The sequence below is a fragment of the Ischnura elegans genome, chromosome 3 (genome assembly GCF_921293095.1).
Source record: "Ischnura elegans chromosome 3, ioIscEleg1.1, whole genome shotgun sequence".
In the NCBI taxonomy this organism is placed as follows: Eukaryota; Metazoa; Arthropoda; class Insecta; order Odonata; family Coenagrionidae; genus Ischnura; species Ischnura elegans.
In genome coordinates, this window is record NC_060248.1 from 137,203,331 (window position 1) to 137,211,357 (window position 8,027).

At 36.3% G+C, this 8,027-nt stretch overlaps 1 long non-coding RNA gene across 1 annotated transcript; it reads left to right on the top strand.

The window, feature by feature from the left end:
* Positions 1-4,807: 4,807 nt before the first annotated feature.
* On the top strand, positions 4,808-7,314 carry LOC124155146. The gene is made up of 4 exons (XR_006864161.1): positions 4,808-5,084; positions 5,562-5,806; positions 6,838-6,999; positions 7,125-7,314. It is a non-coding gene; the product is annotated as an uncharacterized LOC124155146 (long non-coding RNA).
* Positions 7,315-8,027: the final 713 nt, after the last annotated feature.

Here is an 8,027-nt window from a genome sequence, read left to right on the forward strand (position 1 = left end):
CATCAATATCGACTTGGTGTCAAAACGCGCATCCTTCCGCACAAATTCCTTTTTCAGGAAATTCTGGGTTGAAAATAATTCCTCAAGGAAATAAACCTCTAGATTATTTTTATTTGTTATTTTCTGATCAAATATTCGATTTAATATTGCAGCAGACAAATTTGCAGGCACAAAATTTTTCATCTAAGAATGTTTCACCTAAAGCTCGCATAAATGGATGGAAAGACATCAACCGTGATGATTTTGAGGTTTTCTTGGGTTTGCTTTATCTTTCTGGTCATATTCATGTACCCAGTTTTGCACATTATTGGATGAAAAATTCGGTGTATAACTTTCCCCTTTTCCGAAATGCCATGGGGCGCGACAAATTTTTACTTATTCTTAGCACTCTTCACTTTGCGAGAAATCCTCAGCAAGGTGAACCTAAACCGTCAGACCCACTTTTCAAAATCAACCCATTGGTGGAGTTATTTCATCAAAGAATGTCAGACATTTATTATCCCTCTAAAGAGTTGAGCATAGATGAGTCAATGTTGTTATGGCGGGGACGCCTTTTCTTCAGGCAATATATCCAGATTAAGAGGCACAAATATGGTATCAAACTATACATGTTGACACATCCTAACGGTCTCTTATTGAAATTTAGAATTTATTGTGGTTCTGCTGATAAGGTAGTAGGTGGAATTGGCCATGTTGAAAAGGTCGTGAAACACCTTATAAAAGATCACTTCGATGTAGGCCATGCAATATATATGGATAACTATTATTCTGGGGTTGGTCCAACAGCTTACTGTCTTGATCGTGAAACATACGTAACAGGAACCTTGAAGGCGAACCGGAAAGGTAACCCATCAGATATAGTGCAAAAAAAGTTGAAGCCTGGTAATGTAGAAGCAACTTACTCTAATAATGGCATCTGTGTTCTCAAATGGCGGGACAAACGTGACGTTCTAATTGTGTCCTCAGAGTTTGGCGCCCGTATGTCTGAACACAAATCCCGCTCTGGTAAGGTTACTCAAAAACCTGAGGCTGTAAAGCATAACGAGTTTATGGGAGGGGTCGACAGATGTGACCAATTATTAGCATACTACCCCTGTGAAAGAAAAACTCTTCGCTGGTATGCCAGAGTTGGCGTTCACATATTCCACGTTATACTGAACAATGCCTTTATACTGTATAATATTTTCAGCAATAATGAAAAATTGACTCTTTTGCAATTTCGGGATAGTGTGATTCAATCACTAATTTATCAACATCGTCCACCTCTAGAATCATGGGCAGAAAATCCCAAGTCAAAAAACATCCATGTTCCGAAAGAAGTTCCCCGAAATGAAAAAAATAGAAAAATAAGAAAGAGATGTGTCATATGTAAAAATGCAAACATGCGAATAGAGTCGAACTATTACTGCGATCTATGTCCAGGCAAACCAGGATTATGTATTGAAAGCTGTTTTGAACGATTTCATGGTTATAATTGAAAGACTGTACTGATATTTTTACATATTGCTCTTTGTAAAAAATATCTTACCTATTTGTAATTTATGATTAGATGTTTTTCGCTTGTAAAAAAGTGTTCATAAGGATGTTGAAATAAATATTTATGTTTCTGAAAAATCTACTTGGTTTCAATGTCCAAAAGTAATGGATGGTAAAAAATGTGTAATGTTACTGAAAAATTGATTTGGATCTCAACTATATACCTTTAGTTTACAAGAAACTTAACTTATTGATCTGACATGAATAAGAAGAGAATCTGACAAAGTAACATTATTTGGAAAATCCAACCGAGAAAATGGATTTTTTTTACATTTTACGCTTTTTTGCAATAATTTATATTTCATGTATAAATTTTTATTTGGTTGTATGTGTGCGAGTTACTTAGATTAACTATTTTTAAGCGATACACTAGTGAATTCTTGTTGTTTTATGAGATATATTCTGCGTGTACCCAAAAAACTATGACGCGCTCTTGGCGGTGATCTACGCAACGTGATCGTAAGCCACTTTCGAATGCTTGCGCATGCATAAAAATGACTTGCACTAAAATAATCTATAACTATTGATCCCGTATACAAATTCTTAGGAAACTGGATGAATACAAAACCTGCCACAAATACAGAATACCATGGCGAATGTGAACAAGCAAGAATTCCCGTGTGTTGCGGGACTGCATAAGCAAAACCTATTCGAGGGGCTTTCGTACGGCGGCAGTCGACACTGTGTCGCAAGTCGTTTTTTTTTATAAACAAAGTCCAAAATGCAGAAAGGTATTTAGATATAGTTTCTATACGTCAAAAAGAGAATATTAAAGAAATAAAACATTTCAGCCATCGGGGAGACTAAAGAAATTTAGCCCAGCAGTGAATGTGTTAAGAAGTTCTGCAGCCGGTCGATTATTTAAAGACTGTGTCTTATCACTTGTGGCTTGAGATTTGTGGACTACATTGTCGTAGCACAAGTTTCGATTGCATACTAAGGTATGATGTTTATTATTACATACTTTACAAAGGTTTTTGGAAAGACATTGCTTAGAGGAATGTTTCTCTCCTAAACAATTGTAGCACAGCCGTTTTGTTTTCGCCAATTCCCTTCTCTTCGTCATCGATAGAGAAATGAATTTCTCGCATTGATATATCTTATGATCACGCGAACAAACAGGGCATGATAACTTCTCTACCTTGGCTACATGGAAATGAGATGTTTTCTTTGCAAAAGATTTGGTTGATGAACTAACTTCTTTCAATGATATAGACTGTGCGCTCTCCTTTACTCCCGATGATCGGAGAACGTTAACGTAGTCGCGACCAAATTTTAAAAGCGTGTGAACCGATGGAAAGTCCACCCGGTTATTCTCAAGTTCAAAATGTTTCCTAGTGTCTTGATCCATAACTCGAGATGCTAAATAGAACAAAATAAATTCACCCAAATTAGGTATGTTCATCGTCTGCAAAGCAATCACATTTTCAGAGTATGTTTCGATGAACTTTTGCAAAGAATCCAGAGAAGTATTCTTCAAACATGGATAGTTAAACAACTTATCTAAATAATGAAACGCCAACTGGCGTTTATTCTCGTACTGTTGGATCAAAGTTTTCCACGCTATTTGATAGTTTTCAGCGATTAGCGGCAAACTAGTAACAAGCCTGTGGGCATTACCTCGTACGCTTGACACCAAATAATGGAATTTTTCAATGTCAGTTAATTTAGTGTTTAGGTGAACAAGACTATTGAACACATCAAAAAACGGCTTGAAATTCTCAATTTTCCCATCGAAGGAAGGCAGCGTAATTTTGGGTAAATGTACCGTTCTATCGTCGGATTCATTCGAAGAGGCTCTATTTGACGCTGCAGGTACCTCCCGAATCAGAACACGTCTTGCCACAGCTCGTATTTCGTGGTAGTAGCCTTCTACCTTATCGAATGCCTTTAGCTGTGGTGCCTCTTCCTCATCTAGCTCTAAATCAATTGTCATTTCCCGCAATTGATCCGATAATTCAACGAATGACTTATACTGATCATCGAGTAGCAAAAACCTACTCTCAAAAAGGTCTTTATCCACCGCGTTGCCTTCGACCGTCATGGATATTTCGTGTAACTTTTCAATGATACGCATGTTCTCTTCAAATTTAGATTTAGTAAATCGAAATCTCCTCAGAAGCCTACTACTCTTCTCTTTATCGCACATGATAAATCAACTTCACTCAAATGAATAAGAAACAATGCTACACAAATGGAAATGCCTGACACAAATCCAAAGAAAACGACCAAAGAATAGCAAAAATACCAATGAATCAACAGGAAAGAAATATTTCCCCAAGCACTCGCCACGACAAATAATGATTTCAAATATGATAACCAACAAAATGATTACGTTGTGGATTCACCAAATGGATCCACCCAACAAATATGCGATTCGGTAAGCCAAAATCCGGCCCGAAGGACCAAAAAATGTTTAATAATCAAAAAGGGGGAGAGTGGACTGTATTACACTGGATTGCCGCCGAATGGTACTCACGAAATTCGGAGGCTTCAATGCCATGGCGAGCTGGCGCGTGGTCTCCGAGGCAGCTCCTCCTCGGTTATTCGAAGCACAAGCACGCGTCTCGTATTAGTCCTTGCTAACAACTGTCCTCGTCTCGAGGATCAAAAAAAGAGAACCTTTTGCCCTCTTACGGCGAACACAAACAAAACAAAAGAAAAACAAAATGCACCACTCGGCGGCAATACGAATGATAAGTTTACCGAACAGTTGTATTACCTCTATAAAAATTGTGCAATAAATTTACAAATTTTATATAAATTTTTAGAGCCATAGCAATTTACACATTGTGTACACGGTATACAATTTACACAAGTGAATACAATATGCAAACATGTATGGGAAAGGGCCCGTTTAATCACTAAAACAGTTACTTTCATTTTTACAATAAAACTGGAAGCTTGGTTATAAAATGTTAATAATATACACTTAATCAGAATTTTAGTAATACATCAATATAATCGCGTTTGACGCAATTCTCTTCATAAGTGATCCACCACAATAAATCCAACAAATTACTTTAAGCAACAAAATGTGCAAACAGGGACAAGCAAGTATTTGCACTACTTTTTGTATTTACAGAAAATATATATTTGCCATATAAAAAACTCAAGTTACAAATTTTTGCCCATGACGAACTTATTTTAATATTTCGGATTAAAAATCGTACTTTGAACCTTGCGCCAAAACGACCGGCGGCCATCTTGAGTACCCAACAGCCATTGCTACTCTTTTGTTTACTTGTGTTTACTTCCGTAGCTGGCTCTATTTAGTGACTTAGAGAGTTTAGCTGTGCTATAAAAACTTGTTTTGCTAGCAAATTTACGTTGAAGTACGCTGCGGAAGAGGAAAATAATCCGTATTTCGCAGTGAAGTCTGGCGAAAAGGGATACGAAGAATATTGTTTCCTGCACAATAAAATCTACGTCGGAATAGGTTTCTGTGTACAGATTTCCCTGAAACAGTGGCTCTTAGTGGGACGAAGACATATAAGGAGATGCTTCTGTCAGCATCAACCCATCTCTGCGGTGCTGATCATGTAAATGTAAGTAAATGGAATATTTTTTTGTAAATCACCGAACTTTGAATGTACCCTTGTGTTCTATTACGATTGTGTAGTACGTACTATGTATGGCTAATGAACCTCTAATTACATTCAAATAATTATATAAGGTTATTCATAATTATATTATCAGTGTAATTACAATTTAGCACGATCTTTGCTTTCGCTGGCATAGTAAAAATACAATTACTTAGACGGATTAAGTGGAAATATCAGGGTTCTCGCAGTAGAACCCACTTTGATAGCAGTTCTTTATGACATTAAAGCATTAGTCTCAATCTCAATTAACAAATGTACATGAAGGGTTTTTATTGAAAATGAATAACCATTGGGAATATGTCGAATAATCATAGTAATTAATAAGATGTTCAAGACATAGCCATCAATTTAACTCTCTCCGATCATTATCTTTTAGGTATCAATTTGTGCTTTTGTACATTTTTCACAAATTCCTTACAGTTGGAAGAGGATGCAGAAAACTACATAAACTTGGAATATGATGCGTGGCCCTTTGAGAATAAAGGAAACATAGTGACGCCTCATATACTAGAATGCCAGGATTATGAAATCGCAGCCTCTCCAGATCGACCCCTAATGAGGATCAAAGAACATTTATCGAGGTCCTGGACATGAAGAGCCCGAGGAGGTGAAAAAGGACCATGAAAAAGGATGCATAATTAGAATGCTGCTTTGATGCTTTTACGGTCAGTCAATACTTTTAATAGGGAACTTATGTTAACCGCCTAATGCCAAGTTGCAAGTACTGTCTTTCTTTTACGATACTGGCTTTCAGAAATTAGCCCTTATCATAGGCGTAGCCTTGTCCATACTTTCCCTAAATCGACTTTTCAGCATTGCTTTTGCATTCCATGTGTACCAAGGGACAATACAACTTTAATGGCCTATGCATGTGGTGCAACATGGCTATTTTTCCTATGCCTAAAGACCCAAGAATGATTTCTGAACCAGAAAACCCTTGTAACCCCATCCCACAGCCAAACTTGTTCCACTATTATGATTTTTATGTTTTTGGCTAAAGAATCTTGAAATGGTGTCAATTGACACCATTGTCAATTTAAATACATAATAAAGATAGCAATATAGTCTGTTAAAACAGTTAGGAAGAGTGTTAACTAAAATAGAGATTCATTGATGTATTTGCATGTTATGCTCGCAAATTTTTCAGTTCAATATTGGAGCATATCACCAATGAATGAGGTATTTTTAATCAGTCAATCTTTAAACTTAATTAAACCAGAGATTTTAGTGGATATCAAACAATACCATGGCTCAATTTCACTCATTTTATGATTGTTAAAAGGCCTCGTTACACGGTACATTAATGCGTACAAGTTAATGTATGTTTGCGTGAATGATTTTGGTGGACCCAAATGGAACATGTACAAATGCATGAACCAAATTAGAACAGGCTCTATTTTCAGTGCATACATTCACAGAAGTTTGGTGGTTATACGGTACATTTTCGTGTTCATTCACGCATTCATACATTTAGACATTAACCCGTATGTGTTAATGTATTGTGTAACCAGGCCTTAAGGCAATTATAATCGCATGTTTTCACCTGACCTTAATTATTTATTGACCTCAAAACTCCCGAGTACTAAATAAAATCTCAAATGGATGGATAATCAATAAAAACAGTTTTAATGGTGTTTAACTGTGCCCCCTATTCCTAATTATTAATGTCTAATGCTGGAATATATTTTCAATGCAGGTGCATCATTTCAGCACAGTTGGGGGTGACAACTACAGAGAAATATGTTGGCCCCTAGTGAGGAAAGTGTTCACAGTAGGGCTTTCTGTTAATTAACATTCAGTCAACAAAAGGGCAAATAAAAGGGCTTGAAATCTACAGAAACTTTAAATTTCATTCAAGGTAAGTCTTTCTATTTACTACTTGGGCTAGTTTTTTAATTTTCATATTTACCATTGAAGTTTCTTGTTAATTTTGAAGTAAACATTCAAAGTTCTTATTTGGAAATTTCATTCTTTATCCCCTAGGTGCATGGTGCAGATATTTTCAAGATTATCATTTTGGTACAATCGGTAAAGAGGCTATATATAAATGCAATTGGGAAATGGCTGAGCAATTAATGTCCATAGAAATCTTGTCTTGAATAAATGACATTTGTTATTTGGATAATTTTTTAATTTACTTATGTCTTAGGCTGCATATAGAACCATATTATAGTAGATATCATGGTGATAGATTGCATAATTGTTTCATGTCAGAGTCAAGGGGTCATTGAAGGGGTAAGTGCTCCAGAGATATGTCCTGAAAATTGAGTTAGTCATTTTTTATATTTTGCTGTATTAATATCTCGTGTGTAAAAGCAAGTAATATTATTTTTTTGAGTTATGCTTCAGAACCCTGTATTTATATAAATTGGAAAAATTGTAACTGGTGTAGCCGATATTTGTACTGGATATTGGTTCATAAATGCGATTCCATTGTACAACCTTTGAAGGCACTGTCGAAGTAAAATTTTTACATGTGCCTTCAAGTAGCCTTTTTGAGGTGCCTTCTCAAGGCGCCTAAAAGGCGCATTTAAGCTAGAAGATGATAGGCACCTTATAGGCGCCTTGTGTGTGCCTTTTGAAGGCAGTGCCTTGCCTTAAAAAAGGCACCTTTAAGGCGCCTTTTGGAGGCAGTGTCTTACGTGGGATGTTGGGGATGAGTGAATTAGCCATGAGAATCTCATTTTTCGCAGAGTTATTTAAGTGGCCGAGTAAGTTTTGTAAGTTCTCAATAGGTAAATAGTACTATATCATGGTAATTAGAATTCATGATATAGTATTATTTACCTATTGAGAACTTACAATTCACAATGATTCATAACATTCTCGCTACGGTCGGTAGCTATCGATTATGTTGCGTTCGATACATTTTTCGATCGTGCGAGT